The sequence below is a fragment of the Protopterus annectens genome, chromosome 9.part0 (assembly GCF_019279795.1).
Source record: "Protopterus annectens isolate FY-2018-M chromosome 9.part0, PAN1.0, whole genome shotgun sequence".
In the NCBI taxonomy this organism is placed as follows: Eukaryota; Metazoa; Chordata; order Ceratodontiformes; family Protopteridae; genus Protopterus; species Protopterus annectens.
This window is the reverse complement of record NC_056743.1, coordinates 316,848,199-316,867,197: the sequence shown is the minus strand read 5'-3', so window position 1 is coordinate 316,867,197 and position 18,999 is coordinate 316,848,199. Positions and strand designations below refer to the sequence as shown.

At 43.8% G+C, this 18,999-nt stretch overlaps 1 protein-coding gene across 1 annotated transcript in view; it reads right to left on the bottom strand.

The window, feature by feature from the left end:
• ANKFY1 (ankyrin repeat and FYVE domain containing 1) overlaps positions 1 to 18,999 on the bottom strand; it is a 1,799,901-nt gene that overhangs the window by 1,516,124 nt on the left and 264,778 nt on the right. The window lies entirely within an intron of this gene.

Below are 18,999 nucleotides of genomic sequence, written 5' to 3'. Positions count from 1 at the left end.
TTTATTTCAATGCCCAGAAGTTTGGTGTGGTTAGAAGGGAGATGGTGGTGCCGTCATTAGAGGTTATGGTAAAGGAGAGGGTTTTTGATCTATTAGGTTAAATAGTAGCAGTTTTGTCTTTTTGGGATTTAGAATTAGTTGGATCCCAGATATCCATTTTTCTACTGAGATAAAGGTATCTTGAGTGAGTGTACGTAGGGTGGTGGGAGATGAGGCGGAGCAGATCAGAGTTGAATTATCTGCATATTGTATGAGTGTGGCATGTTGTGTAGAGCATTTGAGGTTATTTGTGAAAATAGAGAACAACAGCGGGCCCAGTGTAGAGCCCTGTGGGACACCTATGGTGGCTGGAAGTTGTGTAGACAGAGTTCCTTTCCACTGGACTGATTGTTGCCTGTCAGACAAGTAGCTTCTGAACCAGGCCATAGTAGAGGAGGTGAAGGATAATGATGTTAGTGAGTCTAGTAGAATGGAGTGGGAGACCATATCAAATGCTTTTGAGAGGTCTAGGAAAATGGCTGACATATTTGTTACATATATATATATATATATATATATATATAGATATAGATAGATATATACACACACACATATATATATATATATATATATATACACACACACACAGACACGCACACATATATATATATATATATATACATATATGGCACAAAAAAACTGACGAAATAAAATTACGAAGAGAATAAACTAATAAAACTAAAAAACTTCAAAGGCAGCTGGACAAAAAGAAAGCGACAACACACGGGCTGATTGTTTTTAGCGCTTTCATTCCATAAACATCCTGGAACTTCATCAGAAAACTAATAATGAAAAGTACAAACAGTGCAGATTAAATATCAACAAAACAGTCATAAAAAATTCTTCCATAATTAACTGGAGCCATATAAACCAATCACGCTTAGGCAAAGTGAGGTAATCAGCCAATGAAGAAAAAGGCAGAAAATAAGGGGAGTGGTTGAAGCAAGCTTCAGACGTAAATTCAATGGGTAAAAATAAACCAATCCAAGGTTCACATTTAGTTCTCAGCAACAAATAGTCAATAGGTAAAAATAAGCCAATCAGAGGAAGAAGTAGGTTAATCAGTAACAAATAGGAAGCTAAAGGCTAAATAAAATACTGAAGCAGATATGTATCCAGTCACTCGGGACGACATACAAATAATTTCCAAACGTAAAAAAAGATTTAAATAAAAAGTGACAGTAAGGAAAAGTGACAGAGTGAGGTAGTGAAACTGAAAATCAGTGACATCAAAACTGGCATAACAGTCATCTTCCAAAATATAACCAAATGTAACGTAGAGAAATAAAGTAGAGTAAAACTTCCCTCCTCTAAAAAATATATTTAAACAACCCTCCTCTAAAACATAAAAATGATTAATTTATCAGCGAAGCAAAGTAGATCTAAAAGGAATACCAATAAACAGCAGTAAGTCATCGACAAAGAAAGAAAAAAACAGGGACACAAGTGCAATAGTAAACACAATAGTAAGTCATCGACAAGGTAAGAAAAACCAGGGACACATCCGAGCAGTGTAATACAGCGAAGTAAAGGAAAGCCAAAAATAATTAATACAACGCAAAAGATCTATAGCGTAAAGCAGCAATAAAACTAAAAAATGAATGAATAAAAAAAACCCGTAAGTGAGGCAGCAAACAGGAGAAACCATCACCAGAAACATCAATGGCATCATAAATCTTTCCGTCCTAATAAAGAAGCACAGCGGGAAACAATGCAGTAAACATGTAAGCGAAAAGTTGTCATGTTTACTGCATTGTTTCCCGCTGTGCTTCTTCTGATCCAACACTCAACAGGCAGCTGGTGGCATCGACCCCCTGACTAAGGTCATCTTTGGATCACAGTACTCCGAACCCGGTGGACGGATCGGAGAAGGAGAAATCGGTGTGAAAAAAGGAAGCGAGCTCCCCCCTCCAGAGGGAGAGGGCCCTGGCAAAACCCCCATCTGGATCGGAGTATGAATGAACCTCATCATTTTATCCATATCAACTTCCAATAAGCTCCACGTGGATCTCGACAAGGCCACGGACTCTCTGACCAGGCGGGTCGAGGAACAGAGGTTCTAGATGGAGAACGCGTCTCCTCCGGCTCCGGGAAAATCTCGGAGATAGAAGCCAAGGGAAGTCATGGATCCTAGGCTAACTTTTGGCAGGAGAAGGAAAGTCCAGGGACCTCTTACGTTTGTCTGGTCTGTGAGATTTTGGGTCTCTCTCCTTCTCTCTGCCCCTTTTCCTGATTTTCTTATTTGCTTAGTTCTATGCAAGTAAAAGCGTAACTGTCTATGAACATCCAACTGATGCAATTTGTATTCCGCCTTGTTGGAATAATTTGGAAAAAACACAGGCAGATCAATAGACGGATTCAAATTATTGTCAGAAGAAACCTTTGGAAGGAAGGAAGGATTAGTCCTGAGAGACACTCTGTCATTGTGGAAAACTAGATAAGGAGGGCGAACACAAAGAGCCTGAAGCTCAGAAACTCTTCTGGCTGAAGTAATTGCAACCAGAAAAAGGGTTTTCCAAGAGAGAAACTTCAAGGAACAAGAAGCTGCCGGTTCAAAGGGGGGCAGTATCAGGGAAGCTAAAATCAAATTTAGATCCCACGGGGGTGGGGGATCTCTCACTGGGGGCCTGAGTAAAGTAGTCCCTTTGAGAAAAGCTTTACAAAGCTTATGGGACATAATACTAGTATCCGATAGACCTGTATGAAAGTTTGAAATTGCAGCTAACTGAACTCTAATCATGGCAGAAGAAGATCCAGCATGAAAAGATTCCATTAAAAAATCCAAAATATGGTGCACAGGGGCTGAAAAGGGATCTATATTCCTAGCCTTTGCCCAGAAAGAGAAACGTTTCCACTTACTAGCATAAGTCTTTCTAGTGATAGACTTGTGCGATAAGATGATTTCACGCACCGAGTGGGAGATGTTCAGAAGCCTGGCTAAGGTCGGAAGTGGAGCAACCAAGCAGTGAGCTGGAGAGATTGAAGGGATTGGTGCAGCCCGCCCGATTGATGGATCAGGAGGTCTGGAACTGGGTCCAGGGCTGCTCCAGAAGGTAATGATGCAGGAACGGGAACCAAATTTGTCGAGGCCAATAAGGGGCAATGAGGATCATCTTGCATCCCAATGTGGTAGCTTTCTGTATCAATTTGGGAATCAGGGGGAATGGAGGGAATGCATAAAGAAGTCCCTGAGGCCAATCGTGAACTAGAGCGTCTCTGGGGGAGTGTCCAAGAAGAGGGAGGAGAGAAGAAATTGTTGCACTTGCTGTTGAAGGGGGTGGCAAAAAGGTCGCATCAAGGCTGACCCCATTTGCGGAAGATTTGGTCCGCCACTGTCTGAGAGACCACTCGTGAGGCATGAGAATTGCTCTGCTCAGCCTATCCGCTATAACGTTGGACTTCCCAGGGATGTGCGCTGCTCCCAGAAACCGTTGGGAAGAGATCGGCCACTGCCAGAGTCTGAGTGCTTCTCGACATAGGGGGTAGGACCTGGTTCCGCCCTGCTTGTTGATGTACCACACTACCGACATATTGTCTGTTTGAATTGCAATGGTCCCGGTAGGAAGAGAGTTGTGAAGAGCTTGCAACGCCAAAAGCACAGCCCTCATCTCCAAGACATTGATATGCAGATGGTACTCATGAGGCTGCCAGGTGCCTTGGACTGTTCTGCCCTGAAAATGCCCCCCCGATTAGGGAGGCATCCGTGGTCACCGTAGCCACTGGAGGAGGAAGAACAAATGGTCTGCCCTGGGGTACTGATGGGGAAACCATCCACCAAGCAAGTTGGTTTTTGCATGTCTGTGTGATCATTATTTTGTGAGACATTGGAAGTTGCTGGTAAGACCATTGGGTGAACAGCATCCACTGAAGAATCCTCATAGGAAAACGAGCGAGGGGTACTAGTATGATAGCCGCTGCCATGAGACCCAAGGTCTTTAGGACGAATCTGGCCTGAATTTTTTTGCATCCTAATAAGACTTGGACATGTTGGCGAATGTCTAGTACTCTGTCTAATGGAAGTCTCGCTGACATGTCCTTTGTATTTAAGTTTGCGCCTATAAAGGTAATAGATTGACAAGGCAACAATGCAGACTTATGGAAATTTATTGTGATGCCTAGTTTGGAGCAAGTTTGGATGGTGTAGTCTCTGGCTCGCAGCAGGTGATGCCTGGTGGTTGCAGTGAGGAGCCAGTCATCTAAATATGGAAATATCTAGAATCCTTGCCATCTCAGGTGAGCGGTAAACTACTGCCAAACATTTGAACACCCTGGGGGCCTGTGGTGAGCCCAAAGGGCAGAGCTCTGAACTGATAATGACTGGCTCCCAGCCGGAAGCCGAGGAATCTTCTGGAGCATCTGTCCATTTTGATATGGTAGTACACGTCCTTAAGATCTATGGAGCACATCCAATTGTCCTGACCCAGAAGGGTAAAATGGACTGTAGCGTGACCATCCGGAACTTCGTTCTTTGAACAGACCTATTTAGTTTGCTGAGATCCAGAATGGGTCTCCAGTCCCCTGTCTTTTTTGGTACCAAAACGAACCTTGAGCAAATTCAGGATCCTTGCTGGTCTGGCGGGACTGGCTGGATGGATCTTTTTCTTAGCAGTTTTGAAATTTCTAGAACTGCTTGATCCCTTAGATTGGGTGGAACATCTGGAAGGGATTTGTTGAGAACATAGGGAGTGCGAAAGAAAGGGATTTTGTAGCCTTCGGATATGATAGACAGTACCCATTTGTCTTGTGTTATACTTTGCCAGGCTTTAGGGTACAGCGATAATCTTCCCCTGACTGCCTCCTAAGATGGACAGCCGGGCAGCACCTCTGGGATGCTGGAAGTGCTTGTCAGAGAAAAATTCTCTTTGGCCCTGATTTTGCGGATCCCCTCTGCCCCGAGGGCGGCATCTATTGTTGTTCTCTCCTCTGCCCCTGGAGGGGAACTCTCCACGTGTGTCAGGCATGGCTCCATGGGGTTTCCAGAACCACATCTTCCCACTCTTCTGACCCTTGGGATACGGTCTTGAAGGAGTGGAAAAATGGAATCCCACAGCAGAGAGAGTCTTGCCTTCCTGCTCACACCTGGTAAGGGTATCCTTCACCTGTGGTTCAAAAAGAGCAGAATCATCAAAGGGGGTGTTTGTGAAAGACGCCCTGAAGGGTTCCGCAAAGTTACATAACCGCATCCAGGCATGATTCCTCAAGGCCACACCTGTGCCTGTGGCCCTACTCGCACCATCGGCTGCGTAAGAGATGAGCCGCATGGAGGAGTTTACTACCGCATTAAAAGTCGCCAGCTGGGAGGCAACCTTAGCCTGCACCCCCGCAGCTGATGGATCTTGAAGGGCATCTCCTAGCTCTTTAAGGAGATCCCTTAGAAGGCGGGTAAAGTGGCACAAATAGTTCAGCGACCTCATGGAGAAGGTCGCCGATGCAAACATCCGCTTCCCATATCTGTCAATCGTCCTAGATTCCTTATTAGGGGGATGGACAGACGAAGAAGTTTCAGCCAACTCCTTTTTGTGGCCGCTGCTACCACCATGGCATCAACGGGAATACCCTTAGTCAGAAATTGCTTGTCCTGAGCTGCAGTAATAAATTTTGTGGGTCTTCGGGGGGTTGGTTCCACTGTGTCTGGGGCTGACCACGCCTTCCGAGCCACCACAGACATCAGTGGATCGAAAGGTGGAGACACCCAGGAGGTGGAGGGTTGGGAACCAAACGCATCCAGGAATACAGACTCATCCTCGGAAGGGTTAAGGGTAGTCCAGTTCCCCCTCTGCCTAAGTATCTCAAGGATGTCTGAGAAAGAGACGTCCTCAGAGGGGGATCTCTGGGACCCTTCCGAATCCTCCAAGTCGGTATCTGAAGTGACAGACTCAGGGGAGTCAACATGATTCCTCTTGCATTTTCTCTTTCAAGGGGGCTCCTCTGAATGATCAGGGGAGGCCTCAGAAGAGGAAGATACACCCAATGGGGTGCCCTGGAGTGCTTGCTCCCCACGCTTGGGGTCTGGAGGAGGGGCAGAGGCAGACGCATGCACCATGGGGGAGGAGCCGATGAGGCTGATCATGGGGCTGACTCAAGAGACCAGCACACTCCTCATGAACTCGAAGGCCCCCCTTCCCAATACTGGAGAAGGTTCCGGCTCCGAAGAGACAGGGATCCTTCCCAGCACCGAGAGGGACGGCTCTGAGGACGATGTAGGAGCCAAACTCACCAGCAAGAAGCTCCGAGAGGGAGAATGGGGTCGGACAAGGGTCCAATGCCACTCGCCCCCTCAGAGCCAAGGGAGTCTCAGCGCCCAGATCCCTCCAAGGACGGCACCATGGATGAGATCAGAGCAGACGACGGAACCGAAAGGGTAGGTATTGGCGCCGACGGTTCCACGATCCGAGCCCCAGCAAGCTCCGGCTCCGAACTCGAGGGATGAGTCGAAGGAGGAACTACTGCAGAGACAGGTGGAGCCAAACCCTGATGAGGGGGGCTGGATAACATTTTAGCCAGGGCCTGCGATTTTAGGATCCTGCTCACCACTTTCTCCAAATCATGGTCAGATAGTCTAGAAGACCAAGAAGAGTGGGATCGGTGACTTCGCTCCGACTGTAACAGAGGCGACCCCGGAGCAGAGTGTATCGACTCTAGGGATGGAGACCTAGAGCGTTTTCGACTCCCTGATGGGTCCGACACCAGACTCGGGGCCGAGTGGGAGACAGGTACTTCGGTTCCAGTCGGAACCGAAGTTCACTCGGAGATAAACTAAACTAATGCACAAGTACAAAACACTGGGTATTGAAAACTGTTATTTAACAGAATGTATTAAACGCAAAATTGTACCAAAAGGGCTTAGGGTATGGAAGTACCCCAATAATGTAGAAGCCGGTACTGTGTTTTACAAGGAATTAATTGACATTTTTAATAAATGTGGGCTTGAAATTCTTGGGCTTATTATCAAAGAGAATAACAAGACATTGGAGGTACTAGAAGAAGAAATTTTGCTGTTAGATAATTTTATCAAACATGACCTGTTTTTTGAGATTAAACAAGAAAGGGACAAATATTACAGTGTAAGTTCTGACATTGATATGAAATGCAAAATGTTAGAACAGAGAAAAATAAATAAACTCAAAAGGGATATAGAGGACTATCAGAACAATGTTAGTTATCCACAACCACCCTCTAAGAAAAACGAACACAATGTTAGAACCAGGCTGGGCAAAGTGAGAGGAAACAACTATCAAACAGGTACTTGGAGGGAGGAACAAGACAGGGGTAATTATGACATCGACTTTCCACCTCTAGTGAATGAAGATTCACAATACTATCAAAACAGAAACCGACAGGGTTTCCAGAATTTTCGGAGGGGGGGAGGGAGAAGGGGGAGAGGGAGGTATTAATTAATACTACCCACACCCCCACCCCCACTGACACCCCCACATTAGATTATCTTGACTCTCTTGTTATAGACATAGAGGATGAGATTCTACAAACAGGCACCACATATTCCCTCAAGAACTTTTCAATATACAACTTCAGTAACATTGCTATCAACAGAGCACATTTTGACCTACTTAGTAAAGGGTTTAAATATATTCCCAGTACCCGAGGGGATTTGGTACAAACCATTATAGACATGAAGCTGTTTCTCAGAAAGGTCAATTTACAAGCCATACTCCCCCCTTTGACATTGAATTCTGAACACCAACACTCTGCCCTAACTAGGCGGAGCACCTACAACCCCCCACTTCACCCTCAAATCAAGAATCTGGACATAGTTCTGGAAAATGAAATCAGAAAGGAGTTCAAACTATACAATAAACAACATAACCTCACAGAAAAAGAACTTGAAACTTTGAACGACTTAAGAAACAACACCCAAATCAGAATTATGAAGCCAGACAAGGGAGGGGGAGCTGTCATTATGGACAATATTATCTACGAAAGTAAAATGAACAGCATCCTCAGGGAGGAAAGTAAATATAGAAGCGTATCTATAAATGAGGTGAATGTGGCCTATCAAAGAATTGACATGGTCTTGGGCAATATGATCACGGAGGGAACTATAGACAGCAAACTGTACAATTTTTTGTATGTTCCGAAACCTAAGATTCCAATAATTTTCGGCATACCAAAGGTGCATAAAAATGTTTATGACCCTCCACTAAGACCCATAGTGTCAGCTGACAATTCTAAAACACTTCCCATGGCCAAATACGTGGATCTCAAGACTAAACATATTTGCAACAACAACAAACACATCTTGAAAGATTCATGGGATCTACTAAGAAATATTACAAAGGACCTTTTGACGGAGAATCTTATTTTTGTCACAATAGACGTGGTTGACCTCTTCACCTGCATTCCACACCTAGAGGGGATGAGAATATTTGAAGAAATGATTTTTCTGGACAAGATCCTTACTCATGCAGAAAAGGTAGCTATAGTAGAACTTACAGATACAGTACTGAAGTACAATTTCATTACATTTAATGGAGAATATTACCAACAACTTAAAGGGGTAGCAATGGGTGCGGCATGCGCACCCACCTACGCCAACATTGTACTGGCAGGATGGGAGTCCAACTTCATCCTGAATTCAGAATATCAAAGATACTGGTCTCTATACAGACGCTACCTGGATGATATTGCAATTTTCTGGACAGGAGGCTATGAGAAATTAAATGAATTTCTTGAGTACATCAACACCACCAACAACTTTTTGAGGTTTACGCATTCAACATCAACTGATAGGTTGCAATACCTGGACATTGAAGTGTACAAGAATGAAAACAACAGAGATCTGGAAACCAAGGTTTTTAGGAAAAGCACCTTTTGCAACTCCTTTTTACACTTCAACAGCGCACACCCTCCACATTGTAAAAGGAACATTGTCAAGGGACAATTTGTTAGAGGGTGTCGCATGACCAGCAGGGATGAAGACTTTCTTTTTGAATGCAACACCTTGGAAGGCATGTTTTGCGCAAGAGGATACCCACCCGACTTCATTAAAGATATAAGAAAAGAGGTTGAGGAAAACAGACTAACAAAATTTAAACCTATAAAGGGTAGTATGATCAATACTACAAATTCTACTTCAAAAGCCGACACTCCTGGGAATCACTCTACAACTAACAAGAATAATAAAAAAGAAGAATCTGAATACCAATCAGCCCTAGTCCTAGAATTCAATTTATTTAATTCTAAGGTAAGAAGAATATTCCAAACAGAATGGGAGAAATTCATCACCTTTTCGGATATTCCGAATATAAAGGAAAGGATTCCAAAAACAGTCTATAAGAATGCACACAGCATTAAAAAATTGTTAGAAAACAACAAAATTAATGACACTAACAACAAGACAGGTACAAGAAACATTAATAATGGCACTTTTCAATGTGGATGCTGTAAAAAGTGCCTATATATCTCTAACAAAAAAGAGATATTTCTAGAAGCTAGAGGCATGAATATACACAGCACAGGACAGCACAATTGTGAATCCCAGGGAGTAGTATATATGGCTTCGTGCTCCAACTGCAATTCATTCTACATTCTAAAGGATATTGAAAAGAAGAATATATGAACACCTGTATGAAATACTCAAGAAAAAAGAAACGAACGCCTTATACAAACATACAAAAGTTTGTAAAGATTCCAAATTTTCCTTTTTTGTGTTGGAGCAGGTGAACAAAGCAATGAGAGGCGGCCCCTGGGAAGAATGGCTTGAGTTCAAAGAACTATGGTGGCAAATCTTATTAGAAGCCACCAAACAGCCTGGCCTAAATTAATGCATTTATTTATCCCCTGTACTGAAACTAAGGGCAGGAAAAATATAAATTATACATGTAATAACTCAAAGAACAGCAGGTGGTGCCATTGCATCAAACACAGTCCCTAATCAAAACAACATTATCTAAGCACACATATTTCATCTTACCTATGCACTGAAGTTTTTATTACATTTTACTTATTTATTATGTGATTAAATCATTAAACTATTAATTTATTTCAGAACAGTATGATCAATTGTGTTTAAAAGTTTTTAATTTTTAAAAAATGTTTTAACACTTCCTACTTTATTTAAATTTCGTCTTTCTAATGAGCCCCACTATGTTTATTGGCTTAGCCAGAATGCAAAAGTTTTTTAATGGTCAGTTGATTTTAAATCTCACTATATAAAGACTAATTAAGTTTTATTCAATTGTCTGATGAAGTCTCACTGTTTAGTGGACGAAAACGCATTGTATGATTTTAAAGCGTTTATATCTGGTTGGATTATTTGTGGCTTTCTTTGGAGATCTAATAAAGTGCGGTTACTTTGGTGCGCTTTTTCCTTTTTTTTTTGTGTTCACTCGGAGATAGGTACTTTGGTTCCAGTCGGAGCCGAAGTTGAAGCGGACACCACACCCGACGGCTCTGAACTGGGAGCCGGTGGCTTTGTTGGCTTAGAGGGTTGCACTGACTGAACCTTAGCCGGTGACCCTTCATGTTTGAGCAAACCCCTAAAGATTAGCTTATTCCTACGCTCCTGCAAGACTCTTGGACTAAAGAAGTGACACACCGAACAAGAGTCCTGCAGGTGTAGGGCGCCCAAACAGTAGACACAAGAAGTGTGACCATCTGTCAGTGACATCTTCTGACAGCATGAGTCACACTTCTTGAATCCAGATACTTTCGTATCTTTAGACATACCTGTAAACGGAAAAATCAATTTACAGAGTAAAACTAAAAAAAGGGAAATAGGTAACTAGTTAAAACACACACACTCACACAAGTTACCACACCTTAACAACACACACACTCTATTATCTAAGAAAAAGTAATCAGACCTACTAATCTACCACAATTTCTAACAAAGAAACTATTACATAAAAAATTGAAACAAGGATTAGCTTCTAACTAAAACTGCTACCTTTAAGAATAGAAACGGGGGAGGGGAAACTCTCCAACAAGAAAACGAGTTTTCAAGGGAAGGAGACTAAATACAAATAGCTAACTACAACTATTGAAAGTACACTAACTATATTAAACACCAACTATAATATAAAATAGTTTTATACAAGACAATAAAATTGAAAAATATTACCTGAGCCAGTAAAAGCAACCTCGCAGCAGAAGCGGCAAATGAGATCTGGGTATCTAGCGCCAGGCATCATGGGATATAGGGGGGCCTCGAGCCAGTAAGTAGCTCTTGAGCTTTTGAAGATGGCAGAGTCGGAGCCAAGGATCGGCTCTGAACCCAACCAGCAAGAACGAAGGCGAGATAGACAACTTAACATTAAAAGTTCCCCATTTCAAGGTAGGCAGGAGGAGTGCAGAAGTGGCTTGTGGCTTAAAGTCTACTAAAGCCTAATTTGATGTAAATTTGGCCTCCAAAGCCAAGGACAACCACAAGGCATTCCTTAGCTATGTCTAAAACCTCAAAAAGGAATACAAAACTGTGTGCAGAGACCACTGTAAATGGAGACACCTATACTGAGCCAAAGGATGAAGCAAACCTACTGACCTACAAAAATTCAGCTCCAAATTTAGCCCTCTCTCCCCTCAACCCTCCCTCAGGAAACACCATCAAATATAATTCCGCCTGCTATCACTAGGGAACAGATTCTTAATGCTTCAAGTCCAAGAACAATGCATCAATAAGCCCAGACAATATCCCAGAATGCCTCCTAAATAGTATGAAACATGACCTATCAGGCCCTCTGGAATTGCTATTTAACTGTACCTCCGAACAGACTTCATGCCTCATGAATGCAGAACAGCAAAGTACAGTTTGTGTATACTTACCATAAATGTAGAATTTCGAGTGTATTCACTGTTTCAGTCATCACATTTGGGTGACCCTGCCAGGGGTAGCCCTCAGTCAGCCCGAATACCAGAGGCTTAGTATTTCTGCATTGGTTACTGTCACACCAGGACTGACGTCAGGTTGTCAGTGGTATAAAATCAGGCAGCCGTCGCCATTACATCAGTTTTTCTTACCCTGTCAGGAGCCCCCAAATAGGGAGCTAAGTTATGGTGGAAGAACACCACCAGTAGGAAGTAAATACCAAAAATTCCCTGTAAGGAGAGAGGAAGAGAGAGAGAGAGAGAGACACACGGGGGATGAAGGGAGGGAAAACAGGACTGCAACAATGAATACACTCAAACATCTACATTTATGATAAGTGTATACAACTGTACTATGTTCTTCGTGTTTCACTGTTGCAGTCATCACATTTGGGTTGATTCCCAAAGCTGAAAAGGGTGGAGGCAGTCAAGAAGATTGGGGGCTGGCTAGGATGCCCTGCAACACAGCTGTGGCAAAGCCTGCCCTAGATTTGGAGAAGACAGGCATGTGGTAATGCTTGGTGAAGGTATGAACAGATGTCCATGATGCAGTCTCCAGGATGTCCCTGGTGGGAAACCCTCTGAGAAAAGCTGCAGAGGTGGAGGTTGCCCTGGTGGAATGTGTCCTAACCCACCTTTGGGGGCTGTTTCCCATGCGGTTTAAGCTGGGGTAAGAGCTATTCTGGGTGGCCTTAAGTTGTTAGACCCTCTTAGGAACGGTTTGATGAGTGGGTGTAAGAAGAGAGGTGGCTCTGTGCTGTAATGAGCAGAGATGGCGGAGGCATGAATTTCAATAGAAGGATAGACCCCTGTGTAGTAGGTCTGCCAGGTAATCCAGGATTTGAGGTAGGGAGGGCTGTGCCATGACAGCTCCCATAGCCTGGATCCCTTAACCTTTTCCACTTGTCAGCATAGGATTTTCTAGTGCTGGGGTGTCTGGCCTCATGTATAACATCTAGGACTTGTTTACTTAGGCTGGCAGCTTGAGGAGAGGTCAGGGAATAAGCTAAGCTGCCAGGCTGAGGGTCTGCAACTGGAGATGCATGAATTCTCCATTCCTCTGGGCCAGGAGTGTTGGGATCTGAGGTAGGTGCTATGGTGGCAGGAATGACAGGCTGTGCAGCAGTGGGTAACTGTGCTGGCGTGGCCATTCTGGGGCAATCAGACTGCCCTCAGTTTTTCCTCCCTTATTTTGAGCAGTACCCTTGGAAATGAGTGGTAGGGGGGGAAATGCATAGACCGAGAGGTTTACCCACTGGAAAGATAGAGAATCTACTTTCCAAGCCTTGCTGTGAGGTTCCCTGGTGCAGAATTTGCTGAGCTGATTGGAGTGGGAGGCAAAGAGGTCGACCTTCGAGGTACCCCATTTCTAGTTTACAAGGGTGAAGGTTCTGTGGTTTAGCTGCCACTCATGTGGGTCTAGCAGGCTTCTGCTTAAGTTGTCTGCCAGAGAGTTTAGAGAGCCTGGCAGGAATTGTGCTAGCAGGTGAAGTTGCATGACTGAGGCCGTGTGCCAAAGGGTCATGGCGAGCATGCAGAGAGGATAACAGTGAGTCCCTCCCTGCTTGTTGATATACCACATCACTGTGGTGTTGTCTGTTTTGATCAGTAGAGGCCCCAGGGAGAGCAGGGGTTGGAAAGCTGTCAGGGTGTGCTGAACAGCTGGCATCTTTTTGGTTGATGTGTAGATGTATTTGATTTGGGCTCCAATGGCCCTGAATGCACCTGCCGTCCAGGTGTGCACCCCAGGCATAGTCTGATGCATCTGTGGTGAGGGTCTGGTCGGCCTGGGGTTGTGAGAAGGGAAGTCTCTTGTTGTGGTTGCATGTTGCTGCCCAACAAAGAAAATCTTTCCTTAGACAAGGTATCATTAGTATGAGAGTTTCCAGGTCTTGAAAGTGTTGACACCAAAGGCTTTTTAGGTACCACTGTAGTTTCCTCATATGCAGTCTGGCATATGGAATGAGTAGAATGCAGGAGGTCATGAACCCTAGAGCTTGTAGGATTTTCCTTGCGGATAACTGGGTTCTGGTGGCTAGTTGAGAGAAGTAGCCTGTCAGGTAAGCTTGTTTTTCTGGCGTAAGGAATGCCATCTGGGATGCTGTGTCCAGGCCTGCTCCCAGGAATACAATATTTTGTGTGGGGACTAGTTTTGATTTCTTTTCACTGACAGTATTACCCCAGGGAGGTCAGTAGGTCCTTTACAAATGTCAGGTGATGTAGCAACTTTTCCTGACTGCCTGCCTGAATCAGGCAGTCGTCTTAAGTATGGGTAAATTTGAATACTTCTTTGTCTGCAAAAAGCAATGGCGTGAGCCAGACATTTTGTGAAAACTCTGGGAGCAGTGGATAAGCCAAAGGGAAGTGCAGAGAACTGAAAGTGCAGTGATCCTGCCCTGAAACATAGGTATTTCCTGCATGATTCCCTGATTGGGATGTGTAGGTAGGCCTCTTAGGCCTAGGGTAGCTAACCAAGCATCCTTGGAAAGCACTGGTAGAAGATGCTAGAGGGTGAGCATTTTGAATTTTGGTATCACCAGAAAGGTGTTTAGAATGGATGGCTAGGGGATTAGGGGATGGAGTGCCATGTGCCCTCTTTTCTGGGTACCAGGAAGAGTCTGGAGTAGAAACTTTGACCTATCTGTCCTGCAGGAACATGCTGTATTGCCCTCATGGAGAGCAGGGAAAGAACTTGCTTTTTGGCCTCTGCCCACTGCTGTAGAGGAAGATCTGGGAACCCTTTTGGGGCTGGCGGACTGTGGAAATCTGTATCCCTGGGACACTATGTTGAGGACCTATCGGTCATTGGTAATGGTGGCCCAGTTGTTTGCATGGTAGGAGAGTTTTCCTCCTAGGGGCACAAGCAGGTGGGCAGAGGTAAGGGGTGGAAGTGTAAAGTCATTGTGAGCTCTTACCATAAGGGGGTGGCTTTACACTCCATTGCTTAGATCTCTGCATTCCCTGGGGCTGTTGTCTGGGGGGGGTCTGCTTCCCCTGGGTCTAGGCTGAGCTGGCCTGGAGGAGGCAGGGAAGGACCAGTGCTTGGAGGGGCAATGCCTACTGAACCTCAGTGGCTGGACCTGTAAGACGTCTTAACTGTCTGCATAGATTTAGCTTTTTCTTCCATCTTTTTTAAGACCTCTTCTGCCTTGGTGCCAAATAAGTTGTCTTTGTTCAAAGATGCGTCCAATAATTTGGATTTGACAAGGTCTGTTCCTTAAGCCAAGCATGCCTTCTAAAGACAGAACCAGTGACTGCTGCCCTGCAAGATGCTTCTAGGGCTTCAAAACCACATTGTAAGGTGTGCTTAGTTGCTTGACTTGCACAATGCATCAAATCTTGTAATTCTTTATTTTCAGCGCAAGCAGGAAAAGAAGATATTGTTTGTTTGAGGAGTTCCATGGTATGCTACTGATATTTCAACATGTCGAACTGACAATTTAATGTTTAGCAGCAAGAGTAGCAGAGGTGTATACTTTTTACCCCATCTGTCTAATGCTCGGGAATTCCTATCTGTGGGGGTGAGATTTTTAGCTGAAGTTGCTTTGATTCCTTTAGGTTCTTGAGAGATGACTTTGGGGTCAGCAGTAGGATTTTTGTAAAAAAATATGTGACAGTCAGGGACTCTGTAAAACCTGTCCAGTTTCCTGGGAACAGGAAGAAGGGTGTCAGGAGTCAGACTGGATTCCATAAAATCATCATCCATAACATCCAGGACAAGAGGAATGGCCAAAGGTCTGTGCTGTGGTAGATTTAAGTATTCCCAGAGTCTCTTTTTTGACTGAGGATAGTCCTGACATTCCCATTGGAAAGGCTCCCTTAAAGTATGTAGTGTTTCCCCTAATGAAAAAATCCTCTGGTGCAGCAGCAGAAGGAATGGATTCCTCTGCATAAGAATCCTGATAAGCAGAGAGGGGTTGCATATCTTCATATTCAAATGCATCAGAGTCATCGGACTCCTGTTCAGATAAAACTACAGGGGACAAGTCTTTTTCTTTTGGAAGGGGTAGCCTGGCTTCCCCTAATAAGCATAATAAGGTCTTCCACCATTTTAAGCATTTAAGACTGAGGCAAGGAAGCAGGTGCCTGAGCTTGGGTCATCGTTTTTTTTGGGTGTGGTTCATACCCTGGGACTTAGAAACTTGTTTTTTTAGAAAGAACTGAAGAGGTAAAGGAAGTCACCGGTCTGTCTCGAGAATCGGTAGTGTGAAGTACTTCCTCGGAAGCCAGTGCCTGCTCAGCATCTCCGGACCCATCCAAGGTAAAAGAAACACAGAATCCTTTGGCGAAGAGTCTCGTTGCATAGCGGACTCTAAAAGGGTCTCGGTAGCAGCCTGCAAATGCACATAAGTGGGCATCAGGGCTGTGAAAACACCTCACTGAGGACCAGAGAACTGACGACTAGCTTAATGGAAGCATTGTCGGCAGTTTTGGGCCTGTGCAGTCTCTGTTTTTATCTTTATGTTTTTTCGGAAGATCAGTAGTCAGATGGCTTACTGAAGCCATACTGGAATTTGAGGAATGAGAGCGAAAATATCTAGCTACAATAAGGGCCCGACGACATATAGTTCTGGTGTTGAACAAAGAACAAAAGCAACAGCAGGGGACGTTGTGGTCTGGGCCTGAACAGGTAACGCAGTAAGAATGGAAGTTTCGGTGTGGTATTTGCTGTCCACAGGCGAGACAATTGTTAACTTTTTCTGACATCGGTTAGAGCAAGGAAAAAAGATCCCCAACGGGGTACTTAGCTTTAGAAGACTTCAACTACAATTAAGAAATGAAAACTCAGGCAGCGGCTGACTGGCACTCATGCAAACTGCTTCTGCTTCAGGCTCCTTGGCAAGAAAGACTGATGTAATGGCGTCGGCTGCCTGATTTTATTCCACTGATGACCTAACGTCAGTCCTGGAGCAACAGCAACAGACCTAGAAATACTAAGCCTCTGGTATTCAGGCCGACTGAGGGCTACCCCTAACAGGAGAACCCAAATGTGATGACTGCAACAGTGAAACACGAAGAACATCAGTCATCCCTCTGCACAAAGGTGGGCCATCTACAGACCCGGGAAATTACAGATCTACAAGTTTAACTAGTCTCATATGCAAAGCCCTATAAAGAATTATCATGGAAATGATCAATAATGACATGGGAAAACTCCAGACATGGGGACTCAACCCAATTTGGTTTCTTTAAGGGCAGGTCAGGCCTACTTAATCTGGTTAACAACTTTGCAACCGTCACCAAGGCAATGGATGAGGGCCAATGGTTCGTACCGCCTTACCTAGACCTGGCTAAGGCATTTGACATAATACCTCATTCAGGCACTGTTGACAAAGTTAAAGAGGTTAGGTACAAACCCTTATGCCACCTGGTGGTTAGCCAGCTGACTCAGAGACAGGACCCAGGAAGTTAGCATTGGGTGTTCACCTCTACAAGAGGCCAGTCACAAACGAGTTCCTCAGAGATTGGTCCTGGGACCCCTCCTTTTCGGCATTTACTTATCTGAAGTCAAGGTCAATGTCAATATCCTCTGACTGACTTAAATTTGCAGATGATTACAAATTAGGACCAGTCAACTGAATCAGTCACCGACACAAATATTCTCCAGGAAGGGCTGACACAGACAAACAGATGCCAAAGCCACTGACAAACTAAATGCCAAGAAATTCATAACAGTATCCTTCAGGAAAGGAAACAATCCATCCTTGGTAACTATCATACCGACAACACAACCTTAAGAGATGACAGTAGTCAGGGACTTTGGGACACACAGAAAGTAATCTAGCCTTTGACCATCACGTCTCTAGTAGTAAGGAAATTCTTCTATGTTGTGCAACTTATAAACAAAAGTATTGCATCTAGGTCCTAGGAAGTCATTTGACCCACTGTAGTTGGCATTCATCAGACTTATCATTGGAGTACAATGTCCCCTTTGGTATATAACTAACCAGCATATCCAACAACTAGAACACCCACAAAGGTTCCTCACTAAATGAATACAGGGCATAAGTAAGGCCCTATCCCTAATACAATATCTCCTGCATGGTGTTGAGGAGATGAGATCTATGCCTGGCATACAAAGCATTGCCAGTCCCCTCTCTGATGGACCATCTGCACATCTCCGTAACAAACAGCACCAGAATTGCCCATTCTAAAGACTTAAACCTTATCTTGACTGTGATATAAATAGGACCTGCTGGAGAGACAGATATGCATCCCATATACTAGCCCTTCTCTGGAACAGGCTCCCCATCCATGTGAAGCAGAGCTCCTCACTAACCCAATTCAAGAGTAACTTAGACAACTGGATTGGGAACAGAAAATTCATCCCTGGGTTGGCACCTATGTCTATAATGGACACATGCAGCCAAGTAAATGGTTCATCTCCCAGGACCCTGCTTGCAAATGTTTTATCTCCCAAGCTCCTGCTTACATTTATCAAGGGTACCAGAATTTGTCAGAGATTCAGGATGCATGGCTAGGCTTCAAAGGCCCTTGAATAGATAGCCTAATAAACACCTATAAAACTATTAAAGATTTGGGCTTAAATTAGGAATCTATCGAGACAGATATGCAAAATGACTTCCTAAAAATGTTTTTTTTTTTGTATTTTTAAAGACCATCCTTATTCAGTAAGACTTGTTCCTTTTTTGTTTTTTTAAGTTAACATCTGCAAAGCATTTTGCTTACTTCCTTTTTTTTTAATCTCTATTCCACATATAACTTCGGATGCTATTTGTGAAGTTTAAAATGTTTAATTGTATATTCACACTAGGTATATATTACTAGAGCAAGTGAAACTTTTTTTTCTGCATTTGGATATCTTTTACTTAACAGTGTAATAAGTCTGCAAATCTCAATTTCCCCAAGCATGTGGTTATTTTGCTTTCAGGTTTTGCCTTACACAATGAAAAAATCATTAACTCCTTTTATCAATGCAGACATGTTTATAAAGCATTCTAATAAATGCTGATTAATTCCTGAAAATCACATTATGAAATGCTCAATACTACAGCTAGGTTAATTATTTTTTAACTACTACCACCAACTTGCGTCCCTCACAACTGTAACACAACTACAAATGGCATCAGCAAAAGTACAGTAGGTGTAAAAGCAAGTACAAGTTATTAGATGTAA